General features: G+C 36.2%; 1 long non-coding RNA gene across 1 annotated transcript in view; it reads right to left on the bottom strand.

Annotated features, from left to right (window-relative positions):
* Nucleotides 1-17,906, bottom strand: part of LOC144330246 (uncharacterized) — a 40,502-nt gene that overhangs the window by 12,650 nt on the left and 9,946 nt on the right. Inside the window, exon 3 of the long non-coding RNA XR_013396247.1 lies at nt 981-1,041. This is a non-coding gene — a long non-coding RNA (uncharacterized LOC144330246). The remainder of the gene's footprint in view (nt 1-980; nt 1,042-17,906) is intronic.

The following is a 17,906-nucleotide window of genomic DNA, read 5'->3' as shown; positions in this document are numbered from 1 at the left end:
TGGTGAGGCAGTTGGAGCATCCTCTCTGAGACTATGAGTTAAATCAAGGAAAAGAAAAACTGGACAAATTCCGTTCAGTTTGAATCTGAGGAGAAACTTATGGAAAGCAGGTTGTTTACATTGAAGTTAAAGTCCTGCATAGACAAATGGCACTTAAATCTCTTCAGTAGTGACATTTTCACTGATGACATTAAGAATACATTGAAAACCTGAAGGGCACATGAGAACAAACTAGAGAAAGGGGAAGGGGATGTATCTGTGGGATATGGTGAAGTGTGTTTTGAGGATGAGAGCCATCTTGGAGGGATGGAGTCAGGAGTTCTCAGAAGAATGGCAATGATCTGTATAGATCTGTGTGGGAAAAATATTGTGAAAATTAACCTGGCAAGCTTATTTTTGTTCCTATCTCCCTAAATGAATTTTATCTTTCAAATATATTTAAACAATGGGTAGCCATGTTGAGAAGGGAGGAGTCCTAACTGATATATGCGTTTAGTCTTTTTTATTTTGTTGTCACTGAAAAGTTGAATTAAACCACAGATTCTGGGCAAACCACTTTAGTAAGATTAAAAACATTCATTACATTTTCCTCCTAAAAGCAGCTTCCCTAAAGCATGGAAAAATGTTAAAAATGCATTCACATTAAAGTCTGATTCTTTTTCTAAATTGGAAAACATGAAAGTGCATTAAAATATTTTTCTAGTGAAGAGTCATTAGAGTAATAAGGAGATTGTTGGTGATGAGTATCTAGGGGGAACATTAATCATCTTCATCTTTTAGTTTTCTTCTGATAAAAACAACATTTGGAGATAACCCAATCATAATTGCAATAGAAAGTTTACAGAAAGTGAAATCCCTGGACATTGAGGTCAACTTGACCTTTGGGTAATAATTCCACAGCCCCACATTTCATGAAATGGAGAAAAATGAACTTTAAATATATGATTACTTAGACTTTCTCAATGAGTTGTTGGTCTCACCAGTATCTTCTTATGTCTTTGCTTCTTTTTGTAGCACTTCATTTCTTGGGAGCACCTTTACCTTAAATAATTTAGGCAAAAAAAGTAAGATATATTAATAAATGAACTAATTTTTCCTTAGGTATTGAAAGTTCTAATTAAAGTTTTAATATTGGAAAAGGTTGAAGCTGTTTGCTAAATAAGATTTTAAATGACCCCTAGGCTATTTCTAGCTATGATAACATGATGCTCTTATCATTAGTAAACATCGTTGGACTATCATTACATGTTATTATGTGGAGGACATTTGTTAGTAACAAAGTGGAGTAAGAGGTGGTTGCTGTCTAAACTACAGTTCAGCTGGAGACAGATGTTTACTGTTTTATGGTTTACTGTATTTTAGATACTATTGCTTAGTCATATCAGCTAGTAAGGGACAAGCCCCATGAAGTTAATGAATGAACACAGTCAGAAGTTTTTCTCCCTCACGTGAAGTCCAAAATACCTTCTGTGGTAGGCAGAATAATGACCTTCCCCACAAAGACATCCTAATTCCTAGAACCTGTGAATAGGTTACCTTACATTGCAAAAGAGACTTTGCAGATGTTATTAAGTTAAGGATATCAAGATGGGAAGATTATTCTGAATTATCTGGGTGGGCCCAATCTAATCATAAGGACTCTGAAAAGACAAAGAGGGAGGCAAGAGAGACACAGAGGCAGGCCATGACGGAAACAGAGGGACGGAAAGAGAGACTGGAAGATGTGGCACTGCTGGTTTTGAAGATGGAGGATGGGGCCATGAGCCAAGGAATGCCGCTGGCCTCTAGAAGCTAGAAAAGGCAAGGAAACAGATTGTCCCTTTAAGGCTCCAGAAGAAACAGCCTTGCCAACATGATTTTAGGACTTCTGATCCCCAGAACTGTAAGATAATAAATTACCTTGTTTGAAACCATTGGGTTTGTGATCATTTGTTACAGCAGTGATAGGAAAGTAGTCCACCTTCCAGGTAGTCATTCAGGAAGTCAGTCTCTTTTCATTTTATGGCTCTGATATGAGGCGTTCTAATCAGCTGCATTTATTTTAGCCAGTGAGTGGAGAAAGAGAATGAGGGATGGCACATGGGAGATTTTTATGAAGCAGGGAAGTAAATGACAAACACAATTTCTATTCACATTCCATTGTTTTCACCCATCACAAGGTGTCATATTGACCAAAATTTTTCTTTAGATGTTATGATCCCCTTATCAGTCTAGTACTTTTCTCTATGTCCTTATGACACCGTGTCCATGCAGCTCATGCTAGACATCTTGCAGTCGTTTTTGATACTTCCCTCTCTCCTGGCTCCTCATACTCAATCTGCCACAGACCCTCAATGATTTTGTCTAACAAGTCCATCAATTTTCTCCATCTTCAATACCACCATTCTCACCCAAATAGCCATATAACTACATGCAGGATAGTCCTACAGCCAGGAAGAATATGAAGCCTGTTTGGTGAGCAGTTGAGCAGTTTTTGCCATGGATGCCAAACTGGTTCATCAGCAGATGGTTGTTATCTCTTCTCCATCCGTATTATCTGATAATGACTTTTTAACAGCATTACTTAGTTTTTCAAATGCTGAATATTATAAGGGAAGTGTAAGGCATTTTCCTCAGTTTTAAAGGGGAGCTAAAGGTCTATAGTCATCTCAAGCTCTTTGAGGTAAAGGTAAAAAATAACGAATAAATTAAAAAACCCCTGCGTAATTTAATGGTAAAATAACTTATATGAGTCAGAAGACCTAGGGCAGAAGTAAGGCTCAAATTCAAATAATTAAGTTTATAATATTTATGAGAAATAATTTTTCTTTAATTTCTCAGCACTATTGATGAGTTGTGTTGAGGGCCAGGAACCTCAGTCTTGCCTACTGCTTTCTCCAGTTTGGAGAAAGTTAACACTGTAGGGAACATGTGAGTAGAGGTTGTGAGCCTTGAAATATTGCTTTGCCACACTTCACCAGATGAGTTCATTCTCAATACCAGATGGTGCTACCTCATTTGTATTTTTACAAATATACGATTCTTTTATTTTTTAAAGAAGAAATAGGGATCATATTTGTCCCAGAAACATGGAAAAATTGTAACATTTTGCTGCAATCTTGTCTCATGCTCTTATTTCATTTATTATGGCTTATACATATGTTTTAAGATTCTTTGTAATACTTTAAAATACCACTATGTTATAAAGTGTTCTGTGTTCACACCAAACATTTAGAAAATATAGATAAGTAAAAAGGCCACCATACTGAACTAGCAACTGTTAACTATTTGGTGTATATTCTTTCTATAAATATATTGATCTGTCTGCAAGAACTCAACTTTGAAAATGTTCTTACCCATATCCAAGAAGCCATATTAAACACATTTTTTTTTTAGACTTTATGATCTTCTTATCAAACACTTTTCTCCATTTCATTATAAGGCAGTCCTGTCCATGTGACTGCTCATGCTAGATATCTAGCATTGTAGTCATTTTTGGTACCTCCCTCTCCCTTTACCACTCATATCCGTTCATCTGCCATATTCAATCTGTTACCAAGTCTTCTTGATTCCACCTATCTTCATCTACTTTTCATCATCCATCATCTCCCCTGCTGCCACTTGCATCTTGGCCCATGCACATACATGCATATTTCTTCTTGCTCATCACCATGTTCCTAATAACTACTTGCCTTTTGGATTTCATTTTGCCAGGGAAACCTTTTCTTGCTGTTCAGACAGGATTTGGTGTGCCTTTTGTGTGCCATCTTAGTACTGTGTGATTATCTCTATTATATTACATATCATCACAGCATTACAACCTGTTTATTTGTCTGTGTTTCCCATAGTGTTCCTAGTGCTTAGCACAATGCCTGCCCCTATCAGGTCTTTGATACACATGATCGAATAGATAATGAGCAGTAGTGGGAAAGTAGGACAAATGGGTAAAGGGATCAGTTTTGGCCTCTGAAAGACATGTTGATTCTTGAATAAAGGAGTGATGTAGAAACAGATGGCTTTAGAACTGGTAGTATTATGGAGAATGAATTGAAAAGAAATGAGATGAATTTAAAGAGTACTGCTGGGACACTGCTGCTGTGATCCACGGGTGAAACCATGAGAACATTGACTCTAGTTACTGGGAATAGGAAGGTATGAATATGAGGACCTCAACTGAAGAAGCAAAGAAATCTGCTCCTGGTCACTTTGGGGTTAAATAGTACATATAAGGCTGTCAGGGGTCCACCCCAAATGGCTCAGAGACGCAATTCTGAAAGGAGGAGTTGATGGTTATAGGCTGGAAAGACCTTTAAAGAAAGAAAGGTGGACGATTACTAAAGCTAGCCCCTTTTTTCCCCACCATCTGCTCTTCAACAAATCATGTATCTTAGTTGAACTTTTTCTGACTTGGTTACATAAACTGTTTTTCTCAGGGTGAGTGGCTCTGACTGCTTCGCCAGAGAAACTCGTTTTAACTGTGTATCTAATGGGTTGCTCTTCAGTTTTCTTAGTTTGCATTTTTAACATGGACAAGTTGCAGAAGTAATACAAGGAACAGCACATAACACAATCTGTCATCCAAAAGTTGGAAAACAGAGCCAGGAGGTTAATTCCTCATGTTTGCAAATACTGAGAAAACACCACCAAAACAACATGTGTCCTTGTATGTAGGTCATGCGATGGATCATAATTATAAACTTTTAGGATAATGCAATTAACAACAATATTTCTGAATTAAAAAGGAAAAAAGATAACATAGAGCCACAGTGAGTGAGCAAATATTTGAAGTCTGCTTACTCTATTCAAGGTATTGTGTATGTCATATATGAGTGCAAACAAGTATAGAGAATAGTTTTTGCTCTCAGGGAGCTTATACTTTGGATGAAGAGATAAGCTGTAGACCTATGAAAGTGTAAGTAAAATATAAGAGTAACTTAATGTATACATGTATCATTACTTAGGGTTCTGGGTTTTAGATAACAAGTCAACTCAAGAAGTAAGCAACACAGAGGAATTTATTATAAGGAGACAGAAACATATCTCAAGATCAGAAGTGCATCAGGGCCTCAGAAAATGAGCTGGGAAAACTGCAAAGCCACTACCTCCCTTCTTTTGTTTCCTGCTCCCCCATCCTCCCACTGACTCATTTTCTGAGGTGCTCTGCAGTCCCCATATTTGCATATTGCTGACAGGCTACTTGATTCCAACACCAAATTTTTAGTTGAAGAAGTATGTTTATGCTAATTGGATTAAGCATTCATCCTTAGTCCAACTAACTGTGATTTGCATGGTTATGTTATATAGATAAAGCTGTGAGAGCTCAGAGAAGTCATTTTTAGAGAAGGTGCTCATTATAGTATAAATATTTTGTTCAGAGATTGTCTGTTGTTATTCACCAGTAGGCATGGCCAAACCACTGAGATTCCAACTGGATAAGTTTCCTGGGTTGTAAAAATAATGAGGGCTTGTCACAACAGCTCATAATTTGGTCAGAATTTCTATTTGGTACTGTAGAGATTTTTCTGTTGAATGGATGTTTGCACATACATTAATCACAGCTATGCTTGTTTAGAATGTCACTCTGCCATTTGTCATATTAGTGAATAGTCACACTTTCCTGTGTTTCGAAGTTGCCTTTTGGAGAAAAAAGTCTTTGTGGACTTTGTGGAATAACGTAGGACATATCTTTGTTAACAAATTAATTTTTAGGTATAATAGAGACAAACCCAGCATTGAGGGTAGGTCTGTAAATGTTCAGTAGAGCTCTTAAATTGTATTGCTTATGTGCAGTTCTCTCACAAAATTTTAAATTAGTTTAATTCTCTCTCATATTCAGTCTATTTCAATGTGCTGAGCTTGATAGGAAATATCTGAAAAATGTGGTTCTTCCAAAACATCTTCTTATGTGAGGTCCATGAGACAAAGTGTACACGATTGCCATACAGTACAAAGGCTGTGGAATTATACACTACAGTTCAAATTGCTTGAACTGAACTCTGTGAAAAGATCTTGGATGGTCTTTAAAACATAATTTTACTAAGGAGGTAATGTATGCAGTGAAGTGGCATTTGTTCACATTTGCTTTTGAGAAGGATTAATTTACTAATACTGTTAGTTCCTTCACCTCTTTGCTAGTTTATTACTTAAATAGAGACAGCCAAACTTTTTGTCAGGAGAGCTTGTGAGAAATACTGAGTATGGTTTCATGTAAGGCACTTAGGCTATAGTGATTCTTCAGTAATAGGTTAAAAAATGGAAGGACAGGATAAAATAAAAATAGAAAACAATCACAATCCAATATAGCATTGAAAATAATCTCAAAGAACTTTTTAGAAACTTCCAATAGAGAATTTAAAAAATAGAAATGGCTGTTATGGCTGTGTGCTCAGAAATAAAGTCAAGCTACTCATCGTCTTTAAATGAAATTTCAAACTATTGAAAACCTGTTAACGATTGGGTTTGTATGTAACTGCAGAATATAATATAAACAGGATTTAAACATAAAGTCTAGGGATACAATTGCTTTATTGCTGGATAGAATACTCATTGATTCATTCACTCTTTGGCCTGGCTCAGAATCTGAGTCCATATGCCTACCGGTCTCATTCTGGGAAAACGAAAGAAGTGGAATTATAATGAGGTTTTTAGTGTAAGGGAGTGTTTCTCCTCCATAGTAGCTGTGAGTGAAGCTGATGGGACTTACTGGAAAAGTCAGACCTCAATGTACTCTTGTCTCAAGGGCGGCAAGTTATTATGGTTCTTTGTGGTGTGTGATGTGGATGTTAGTGGTCTGTCACGTGACTTGCCTGCTTTTCATATCAGTGGGGGGACTCGAAGGAGCTGGAGGAGCAATTGATAATCTCATTTGGTGTCAATGCCTGAGGCCCGAGCCACACAAATCAGCACCTTTCTGGTGTCACTGGGCTGCTTGCTGATGGCATCCTTCCACTCCTTCACAGATAACATTTTTATTAAGAAGCTAGCAGCGGCTCAATATAAGTATTGTGTGTGTGTGTGTGTGTATGTGTATGTAATGTACATTGATTTAGGACTTTGACATGATAATCAAAACAAAAGCTGTCTTTAAATTTTTTTTTGAGACAGGGTCTCATTCTGTTGCCCAGACTGGAGTGCAGTGGTGTGATCTTAGCTCACTGCAACCTCTGCCTCCCGGGTTCAAGCGATTCTCCCACCTCAGTCTCCTGAGTAGCTGACTATGGGCTCGTGCCACCACGCCTGGCTAGTTTTTGTATTTTTTTTGGTAGAGATGGGGTTTCACTATGTTGGTCAGGCTGGTCTTGAACTATTGGCCTCAAGTGATCTGCCCACCTGGCCTCTCAAATGCTGCCATTACAGGTGTGAACACCGTGCCTGGCCAACAAAATCTGTCTCAAACAAAGGTGATGGGTAAAATAGCCTACAAAATGGCTTCTAAGTCTCAAAAATTAATTGTTGTCTAGATTTTAGAGTTTAGATCTGACTCTGCCACTAACTTATCTTGGTTGATTCACACAATGGCTTTGCTTCAGTTGACTTCTTTGCAAAAAACAGTTAAATTTGTTTTATTCCTAAAATTTGTGGCATAGTTATGCCTGAATTCATCCCGCATATTGTATATATACTGTATACCTGGCATTTTGTTACATGCTCTGAGTACAAAAAGTATGTTTTAATATAAAATAATATGTGGTCTAGTAGTGAAATTGAGATGTATAAAAATACAGCAATACCGGGCAGACTGTTATAAATGTATATATAATAAAATTAAGTTTAACTATGTGAGTTTATAGTTTTATATAATAAAGCCTCTCCAAAAGCTGTTTTTTCTTTGTGCTTTCCTATAATTTTTCTTTATTTAAGAAATCATTTCAACTTTTATTTTAGATTCAGGGTTACACATGCGGGTTTGTTGCATGGATACATTGCACTATGCTGAGGTTTGGGGCACTAATCAATAGTTAGTTTTTCAATTCTTGCCCTTTCCCTTCACTCTGACCTCTAGTAGTCCCTAGTTTCTATTGTTGCCATCTTTATGTCCATGTGTATCCAATGCTTAGCTCCCACTTATAGGTGAGAACATGTAGCAGCCAAATGCTATTTTTAAAAATAGGATTTTCATTTTTCTTGGTTATTTTAGGAGTAAGGTATAAGAAGAGCCCATGTATGCATGCATTAGCATGTGTTTATACTAGTGTGCAGGTACAAGCACACTGCTATGTCCACTGCCTTGCAGGATACTGTGTGTGATGTAGCGAAAGTCAGAAGACCAGCTTGTCATTCTCTCTCTTTACCTTTCTGTGTGATCTTGGGCATATCACTAAATGTCTCTGGGTATTGTAAATTGAGAATAGAGATAGCTTTCTTGGGCAAAGGATTATTCTCTAGCTAAAATGATTGATCAGAAAAGTATTTCGTAAATGGCAAAGCGATGCATAGTTACTCTCAGGAATTTCATTCTCTCTAATTCGTATGTGAGCATTTAAATATTATGAAGACTAGTTGCTTTATGATGATAAAATGTTATAGTTTGCTTTGCACAGATTAAAAAGTCATAAGTGTTTTAATATCCTTTAATTCTTCATGGTATGTTCATTCTCATTCTTAATGGCTCCACATGCCTGAAAATTAATTTGCATCTTTACCCAATGTCATATTGTGGCTCTTCAGTATACTTGCAGAAAGTCTTTGACAAAGCTTCACATGCATAAAGATTTTCCTTATGTGTATATTAATAACCAATTATAAGTATGATCCAAATTTTAAAATCTTTTTACCCCGCCTTATTCACAAAGGATAATTGTATATAGCTTTCACATAATGACTAAAATATTAGACTCAGTGGAAAAAAATTAATTTTTATAATTGAAAAGACTTACAAATTTTAGGTCAAGGACAACTACTCCTTGGTAACCCTTTATTTAATGCATGGATTTGACTTAGCACAAAGTTCTTTAAAGTGAAATCAAGGCACACTCTCGCATGTGCTTAACTCCCTTTGTTCTGCAGTCTGACTTTTCTGACTTGTGGAAATATAAGACTGAACAGGATGTCAGTAGGCTTCTTTTTGGGGCTTTCTTTTAAAATTGTTATATATGTATTATGATTTTAGACTCTCTGGAGGAGAAAATACTTTTTCTTCTTTAAGAAGCTACAGAAACTTATAGGAGGTTGGGTTATAAAATGGAGAAGCCAAACATTGACTGGGGGGGTAATGAGCAGGTGAATTTGGAGCTGGCTGGGAGAGAAGGCTCCCTTTGAGCTTCAGTCTGGAGATGGGGAGATACAATGCAGAGGGCCAAGAGCTCTGTGGAGTCTGTCCTACTCTGGCATACATTAAAAGCATCTTTCCTTAGTAGGAGCCATCAATTTAGAAAGGAAGTAGTTAAATACTACCAGTAGGATATGTAAGAAGCGATTCCTACCTTTAATCTGAGAGACAAACTGGAATAGGTGACAAGAGATGGTTAACCAAGAAGTCAGGAATTGTTCAGGGGAAATGCTATAGGGTAAAACAAAGATATTATTCTTTTTTTTTTTTTTTTTTTAACGGAGTCTCACTCTGTTGTCAGGCTAGAGTGCAGTGGTACAATCTCAGCTCACTGCAACCTCTGCCTCCTGGGTTCAAGCGATTCTCCTACCTCAGCCTCCCGAGTAGCTGGGACTACAGGTGTGCACCACCGTGCCCAACTAATTTTTGTATTTTTAGTAGAGACCATGTTGGCCAGGATGGTCTCAATCTCTTGACCTCGTGATCCGCCCGCATCAGCCTCCCAAAGTGTTGGGATTACAGGCGCGAGCCACCACACACAGCCAATATTATTCTTTTAAGGGAGAAGTTTTCAAACCTTGTCAGGAGTAAATTCCTTTCTTCTAAGTAAAATTTTACATGACTCCTCACATGTCCTCTGCACTCCTTTCATTTATGAAATACATAAAAATAGAGCTGCTGCAATTTGAAGCAGGTATGGGGTCCAAGCCTCATGTGATTGTGATTCCTACTATGACCCCTCAAGTAACCTCATGAAGCATGAGGGTTCCACAGACCACAGGTTGAAAACCACTATTTCCAGTTATAAAGGAAAACAAATGCTTAGACTGAGATAGCCATATTAGCTTAGTGATAAATACACTTGTATGTTGGTGTTGGCTTTTCTTTTAAATTTTCCCTAGTATCGAAATTCTGCTTTTGAATAAACGTTGAATGTTAATCAAAGTGTCTGATTATTAGAATGGGAAACAATGTAGAATATCTGGATAAGTTCATCTGATATTATCTACATCTAAGGAAATCCTGATGATTTATTTAAATTAGGCGCACATGAATCATTGGTAGCAGCCATACAAATTTTAGAAATAGTGTCTTACAGTACTTGGTATTTAATAGCCCAGCCTAGCAACATCTAATACATCTTTTGTCCACCCAGCCTTTGGCACAAAATCTTGCACATTGTACTTATGCCATGAATGATTTCTTTTTAAAAGATTTTATTTTATTGTGGCTAGAACACTTAACACGAGATCTACTGTCAATAAATTTCTGTGTACAATACTGTATTGTTGACTACAGGTACAATGATGTTCTGCAGATTCCTAGAGCTTATTTGTCTTGCTCGATGGCAACTTTATACCTGTTGATTAGTAATTCCACATTGTTCCCTCTTCCAGCCCCTGGCAACCACCATTCTCCTTTTTGATTCTATGAATTTGACTATTTTAGTCACTTCATAAGTGGATTCATTCAGTGTTTGTCTTTCTGTGACTGGCTTATTTCACTTCACATAATGTCCTCAAGGTTCATCCATGTTGTCACACATTGCAGAGTTTCCTGCTTTTTAAAGGCTGAATGGTATTCCATTATATCTACGTATCCTATTTCTTTATCAACTCATTCATCTGTCCATGAACATTTAAGTTATTTTCATCTCCTGGCTATTATGAGTAGTGCTGCAATAAATGTGATAGTGCCAATATCTCTTTGGGATTCTGATTTAAATTCTTTTGAATAAATGCCCAGCAGTAGAATTGCTGGATAATATTATAATTCTATTTTTAATTTTTTGAGGAAACACTATACTGTTTTCCATAGTGGCTGCAGCAGTTTGCACTCTCACTAACAGTGAGTTAAATGTTCCAATTTCTCCACATCCTTGCCATATTTGTTGTCTTTTATTTTTTTGATAGCAGTCATCCTAACAGGTGTAATATCTCTTTGTGGTTTTGATATGCATTTCCCTGATGACTAGTGATGTCAAGCATTTTTTTTTCATACACCTACCTATTGGCCATTTGTATATCTTCTTTGGAGAAATGTCTATTCAATTCCCTAGCCCCTGTTTAAATTGGATTATTAGGTTTTTATTTTTTCTATTGAGTTGTAGAAGTTTCTTGTACATTTTGGATTATATACTCTCATTGGATATATGGTTTGCAAATATTTTCTTATATTCTGTAGTTTGTCTTTTCACACTGTTCATTGCTTCCTTTGTTGTGCAAAAACTTAGTTTGACGCAGTCTCAGTTATTTATATTGGTTTTTGTCACCAGTGCTTTTGGTGTCATATCCACGAAATCATTACTAAGATCAATGTCATGAAGCTTTGCTTCTATGTTTTCTGCTAGAAATTGTACATTTTCAGGTTTTAGTTTTAAATTTTTAATCTATTTTGAGTTGATTTTTTTGTATGGTATAAGATAAGAGTCCACATTTATTTATTTATTTATTTAGACGTAGTCTCACTCCGTTGCTTAGGCTGGAGTGCAATCTCAGCTCATTGCAACCTCTGCCTCCTGGGTTCAAGCGATTCTCCTGCCTCTGCCTCTGGAGTAGCTGGGATTACAGGCAGGCACCACCATATCGGGCTAATTTTTGTATTTTTAGTAGATACGGGGTTTCATCATATTGGCCAGGATGGTCTCGAATGCCTGGCATCAAGTGATCCGCCTGCCTTGGCCTCCAAAAGGGCCGGAATTACAGGCCTGAGCCACCGTGCCCAGCCTCACTTTTATTCTTTTGAATGTGGATACTGGATATCCAGTTTTCCCAAAACTATTTGTTGAAGAGGTTGTCCTTTCCCCATTGTGCATTCTTGGCACTTTTGCCAAAGATCAGTTGACCTTACATGTGTGGATTTATTTCTGGGCTCTCTATTCTGTTATATTGGTCAATACGTCTGTCTTTTTGCCAGTACCATGATGTTTAGATTACTATAGCTTTGTGATATTTTTCTGGACTCAGGAAGTATGATGCCTCCAACTTTGTTCTTTTTTCTCAAGATTAATTTGACTATTTATGGTCTTTTGTGGTTCCAGTATAAATTTTAGAATTGCTTTTTCTGTTTCTCTACAAAATGCCAAGGGATTTTGATATGGATTGCATTGAATCTGTAGATCACTTTAAACAGTACAAACATTTTAACAATATGAAGTCTTTAAATCTATTAACATCAAATGTCTTTCCATTTGTTTATGTCGTGTTTAATTTCTTTTATCAGTGTGTTGTAGTTTTCATTATATAAGTCGTTCCCCCCCATAGTTAAATTTATTCTTAAGCATTTTATTTTTTTGTTGCTATTTTAAATAGGATTGTTTTCTCAATTTCTGTTTTAGGATAGTTTGCTTTTAGTGTATAGAAATGCAACGGATTTTTATATGTGGTATTTCTATCCTGCAACTTTACTGAATTTTTTATTCTAACAGTTTTTAAGTTGAGTCTAGAATTTTTGATATATAAAATCATATCATCTGTAAACAGGGACAGTTTTACTTCTTCCTTTCTAGTTTGGATGTCTTTTATTTTTTTCTCATGCCTACCTGCTCTGGTGAGAACTTTTAGTACTATGTTGAATAAAAGTGGTGAGAATGGGCATTTTTCCTGAGCTTAGAGAAAAAGCTTTTAGTTTTTTACCATTGAGTATGATGTTAACTGTGGGATTTTTATGTAAGATCTTTATTATGTTGAGGTACTTCTCTTATATTCTTAATTTGTTGAGCGTTTCTATCATGAAAGGATGTCGAATTTCATCAAAGTTTTTTCTACATTGATTGAGATGATTATGTGATTTTTATTCTTTCTTCTGTTAATGCAATGTATCACCTTAATTGATTTTCATATGTTGAACCATCCTTGCATCCCAGGGATAAATTCCACTTGGTCATGGTGTATGAAACTTTTAATGTGCTGTTGGATTCAGTTTGCTAGCATTTTGTTTAGGATTTTTGCATCTAAATTCATCAAGGATATTGTCTTACAGTTTTCTTTTCCCATAGTGTCTGCTGGTCTTTGGTATCAGGGTAATGTTGGCCTCGTAAAATGAGTTTAGAAATGTTCCCCTTTCTTTAATGGCCAGAAGGATTGATGTTAATTCTTCCTTAAAAGTTTGTTAGAATTCACCAGTGAAACCATCTGGTCTCAAGGTTTTCTTTGTTGGGAGGTTTTTGATTACTGATTCAATCTCCATGTTAGTTATAGGTCTGTTCAGGCTTTCCAGTTCTTCATGATTTAGTCTCGATAGCTTGTGTTTCTAGGAATTTACCCATTTTTCCAGATTGTCCATTTCTTTGGTGTATAGTTATTCACAGTATTCTCATATAATCCTTTTTATTTTGTGGCATCACTTGTAAAGCCTCTTCTTTCATTTCTCATTTTATCTATTTGGATCTTCTCTCCTTTTTAAAGTTAGTCTAGCTAAGAGTTTATCAATTTTGATTTTCTTTAAAAAAACTCAGTTTCTTATTTTGTCTATTTTTAATTTCTTGTGTTTTCTGCTGTAGTTAAAAAATTTTTCGTAATCTCCTAACTTGGACTTAATTTGCTCTTTTAAAAATTCCTTGCAGTGTTAAGTTAGGTTGTTTATTTGAGATCCTTTTCTTTTTAAATGTGTTTATTGTGCTAAATTTCCCTCTTAGTATTGGTTTTGCTGCATCAAGTACTTTTTTCATGACTTATATCACAATAGATCTATTCTGGAGAAAGATCCACATGAGAAGAATGTGTATTCTGCTGCCATTGGGTAGAATATTCTGTATACATCTCTTAAGAACATTTGGCCTATAATGTAATTCAAGCTCTCTTGTTTCCTTGTTGATCTTCTATTTGAATATTCTGTTTTCAAACATTATTGAAAGTGAGGTATTGAAGTATTCTATTATTATCACATTGCTGTCTATTTCTCTCTCCAGTTTTGTCAATGTTTGCCTTATGTATTTGGGTACTATGATGTTGGGTGCATATATTTATAATTATTATACTATCCCGGTGGATTGACCTTTTTATCTTTATACAATGCCCTTCTTTGTCTTTTGTGACAATTTTTGACTTAAAGTGTATTTTGTGTGTTATAAATATAGCCACCCCTGCTATCTTTTAGTAACCATTGCATGAAATATCTTTTTTCATCTCTTCACTTTCAGCGTATGTCCTTAAATCTAAAGTGAGTTTCTTGTAGACAGCATATAATTGGGTCTTGTTTTTTAATCTATTCAACCATTCTATTTTTTTTTTTGATTGGGGCATTCAATCCATTCACATGTAAAGTAGTTATAGGAAAGTACCTGCTATAGCCATTTTGTTAGTTGTTTTCTGTTATGTAGTGTTTTCTTAATCAAAATTTTTAAAATGAGTCTCAGAAGGGACTGATTAATATTTTAAATCTATAGTCTGCTAAGTCAGGGGAGGCAGTATTTGTGAATTACCTCAGCTACATGCGTTTTCTCCTATTTCCTATCTGGAAATTTCAAATAGGTTGGTAAGCTTATTTGCCTATTTAAATTGGTTGGGTTGGAGTGCAATGGGCAGAAGAAGAGGTAGTATCATGAGAGAAGCCACAGAGAGAAGAAATATGGTATTTGAGGTGTAAGGTCTCCCTTTATTATTATTGGATGTTGCTAGCAAAAACAATCCTCTGCCCACCTCAGAGCAAGATAGGATGTTGTGCTGAGTTTAATATCAGAAGAATTGGATGGTATGTTGTCCAAAGGCAAACAGCGTATGAGGTAGGTAACCTAATAAGGTTATATAAGTCTATAAATGTGAGTGATTGGAACTGGAGGTCTTGTAATACAATTTTCAAGGTTTCAAAGTATAGAACCTTAATTTTATCTTTCAATAACAATGGATATTACTTGTAATTAACATTTAATACAATAACCTTGAAATAAAATCTCTGTATAAATAAAAATGTTAAATCACTACTAATTTTTTTCTTGTGGAATATTATAATCTGTATTAACTTATTGATAAACATAGGCAATTTTAATGAAAATAAAAATTTTTTTGAGATGGAGTCTAGCTCTGTTTTCCAGGCTGGAGTATAGTGGTGTGATCTTGGCTCACTGAGACCTCTGCCTCCTGGGTTCAAGTGATTCTCCTGCCTCAGCCTCCCAAGTAGCTGGGATTACAGGTGCCCGCCACCATGCCCAGCTAAATTTTGTATTTTTAGTAGAGACGGGGTTTCACTGTGTTGGCCAGGTTGGTCTTGAATTCCTGACCTCATGATCTGCCCACCTCAGCCTCCCAAAGTGCTGGGATTACAAGCATGAGCCACTGTGCCCGGCCTAAAAAAAAATTCTTAATTTTAGGATATTAACTACTTAAACTCTTTTTTTTTGTGATCATTTCAGATAGACTTCAAGAAGTTACATAGTGGAGATTTGTTAATTACCTTTCTTAATAGAAGAAAAAAACCTTGGTAAGTAATATCAATTCTATTCATTGCAGAAAATGAAACAGTTGGTGATGTTTCAGAGAACCCAACTCAAACTGACTTAAACAAGCAGTAGGCTGGAATTTATCTAATTCCAGGTAGTTGGTTTTATCTAATGTTGGTTTAACTAAAACCAGGTAGTTGGTTTTATCTAATGTTGGTTTAGTCTAGGGCTGGTCCAAATACCCAGTGATATCACCAAGTACCAGTTTTTTCCTATCTCTTCATTTGCCTCCTGTGATGTTGTTTTTTCTCTTCTAACCATCAAACAAAAGTCCTGAGAATCACTCTCCTTGGATTGACTTAGATAGCATGCCAAGAGAGTGTTATATACTGCACTGTCTTGTTTAGGCTTGGGTTCCTTCACCATCCCTGAATCAGTAACTGTGGCAGAGCTTGTAATTTTGCTGATATGCTTAAACCAATCCCTAAGTACATGATTGGAAATTAGGGATTCTGTTAATAGTGAGAAATAGGATTGAATATTACTATAGCTATCAAAATTGTCTTTTTGAGTGGATAAGTATTTATGTTAATTATTACTTGAAAAGATTGTTCTTATTTTTATCAATAATTATAATCCTATGTAGCAATTTATGAAGAATCAGGGCTAAGTATTATTAAAAAGAAGATAATGAGCCAGGTGTGGTGGTTCATGCTAGTAATCCCAGCAATTTGGGAGGCCAAGGCAGGAAGTTTACTTGAGCCTAGGAGTTTGAGATTAGGCTGGGCAATATAGCACGATCCTGTCTCTAAAAAAAAAAAAGGAAAAAAAAAAAAGAAAAAAAAAGAAGTTAGCCAGGCTTGGTGGTGCACCTGCAGGCCCTGCTACTTGTTGGGGCTGAGGTGGGAGGATTGCTTGAGACTGGGAGGTTGAGACTGTAGTGAACTGTGATGGCACCATTGCACTCCAGCCTGGGCAACAGAGTTACACCTTGTCTTAAAAAAAAGATAATGTATTCTGGTACAATTTGCTTGAGTTACCTGATTTATTGCAAATACTCCCACATTCTAATATATATAAATCGAAATATATAGCAATCTAGTACATTAGGAGTAGGTTTGGGATATCTGTTAATATAATTGATGAGACTTTTTATGCAATAAGAACAATTCTAAATTTATTTAAAAGTGAAATTCAAGGAGCATGCTGAGAATGCTATATTTCTGGTTGACGTTTGTGTCTTTCTATTTTTTTCTCTCAATTAGTTGAAATTTTTGTACCAATTATACGTAATAGATTTGAAACACTCTCTTCTAATCTTCCTGGATTTTTTAGCTTGCTGCAAATCCAAGCTTTAATACTTTCAAGGTCAAAAGAGATTTTACTAATGTTTAGGCCCTTCGTCTTGTGCATTTTCCAGAAAGGGCAGACAAAGACATTAATCACTAAAAATGATGACCTTGATCTCCAGCCCATATTTCCTTTCTGAACACCAGCAATCTATATCATACTGCTGATTGCATATCTTAACCTGTATTTTCTATCTTAAACTCCACATGTATAAAACTTAATATCTCCTTCTCCCAAATGTCTTATTTCCAACCTTTTCCCGACTTGATCAAAGGCACCATCATTCACCTGGTCCTCCAGTTAGAAGATCAGGAGTTGTCCTGCATTGCTTTCTCTCACTTGTCCTTTAAATCCCTTACAGTGTGTCATCAGTTCATACGTTCTACCTTCTTAGCATCTCTCCTCTTGATTCTCTTCTGTTCATCACCACCACTACTGCTTTTATTCACGCCGTTCTCATGTGTTCTCTGGATTCTGGGAAACGTCTCCTAACTAGCTCTCTTGTTTCTATTCTGACATCTATTCAGTAAGCCTTCCACATGTTTGCAAGAACACTTTTAAAAAGTACAAACTTTATTAGGCTATTCTGCTGTTTAACCTTTCAATGGCTCTCCACTGCCCTCAGGATAAAGCTGATCTATGAAAACATGGATCCATGAAAACACGCTCTATTGAGTCTTCCTTGCACTGGCTTCTAATGAACTATCCAATGAACCATTTACTCAGTATTCTTTTTTTTTTTTTTAAATTTGAGATGTATTCTCGCTCTGTTGCCCAGACTGGAGTGTGATCTCGGCTTACTGCAACTTCCACTTCCTGGGTTCAAGTGATTCTCCTGCCTCAGCCTCCTGACTAGCTGGGATACAGGTGCATGCTACCACACCCGGCTAATTTTTTTGTATTTCTTTTTAGTAGAGTCAAACTCCTGACCTC

The sequence above is a fragment of the Macaca mulatta genome, chromosome 7, assembly GCF_049350105.2.
Source record: "Macaca mulatta isolate MMU2019108-1 chromosome 7, T2T-MMU8v2.0, whole genome shotgun sequence".
Taxonomy (NCBI): Eukaryota; Metazoa; Chordata; class Mammalia; order Primates; family Cercopithecidae; genus Macaca; species Macaca mulatta.
Note: the sequence above shows the minus strand (reverse complement) of the source record. Positions and strands in the feature narration are given on the sequence as shown.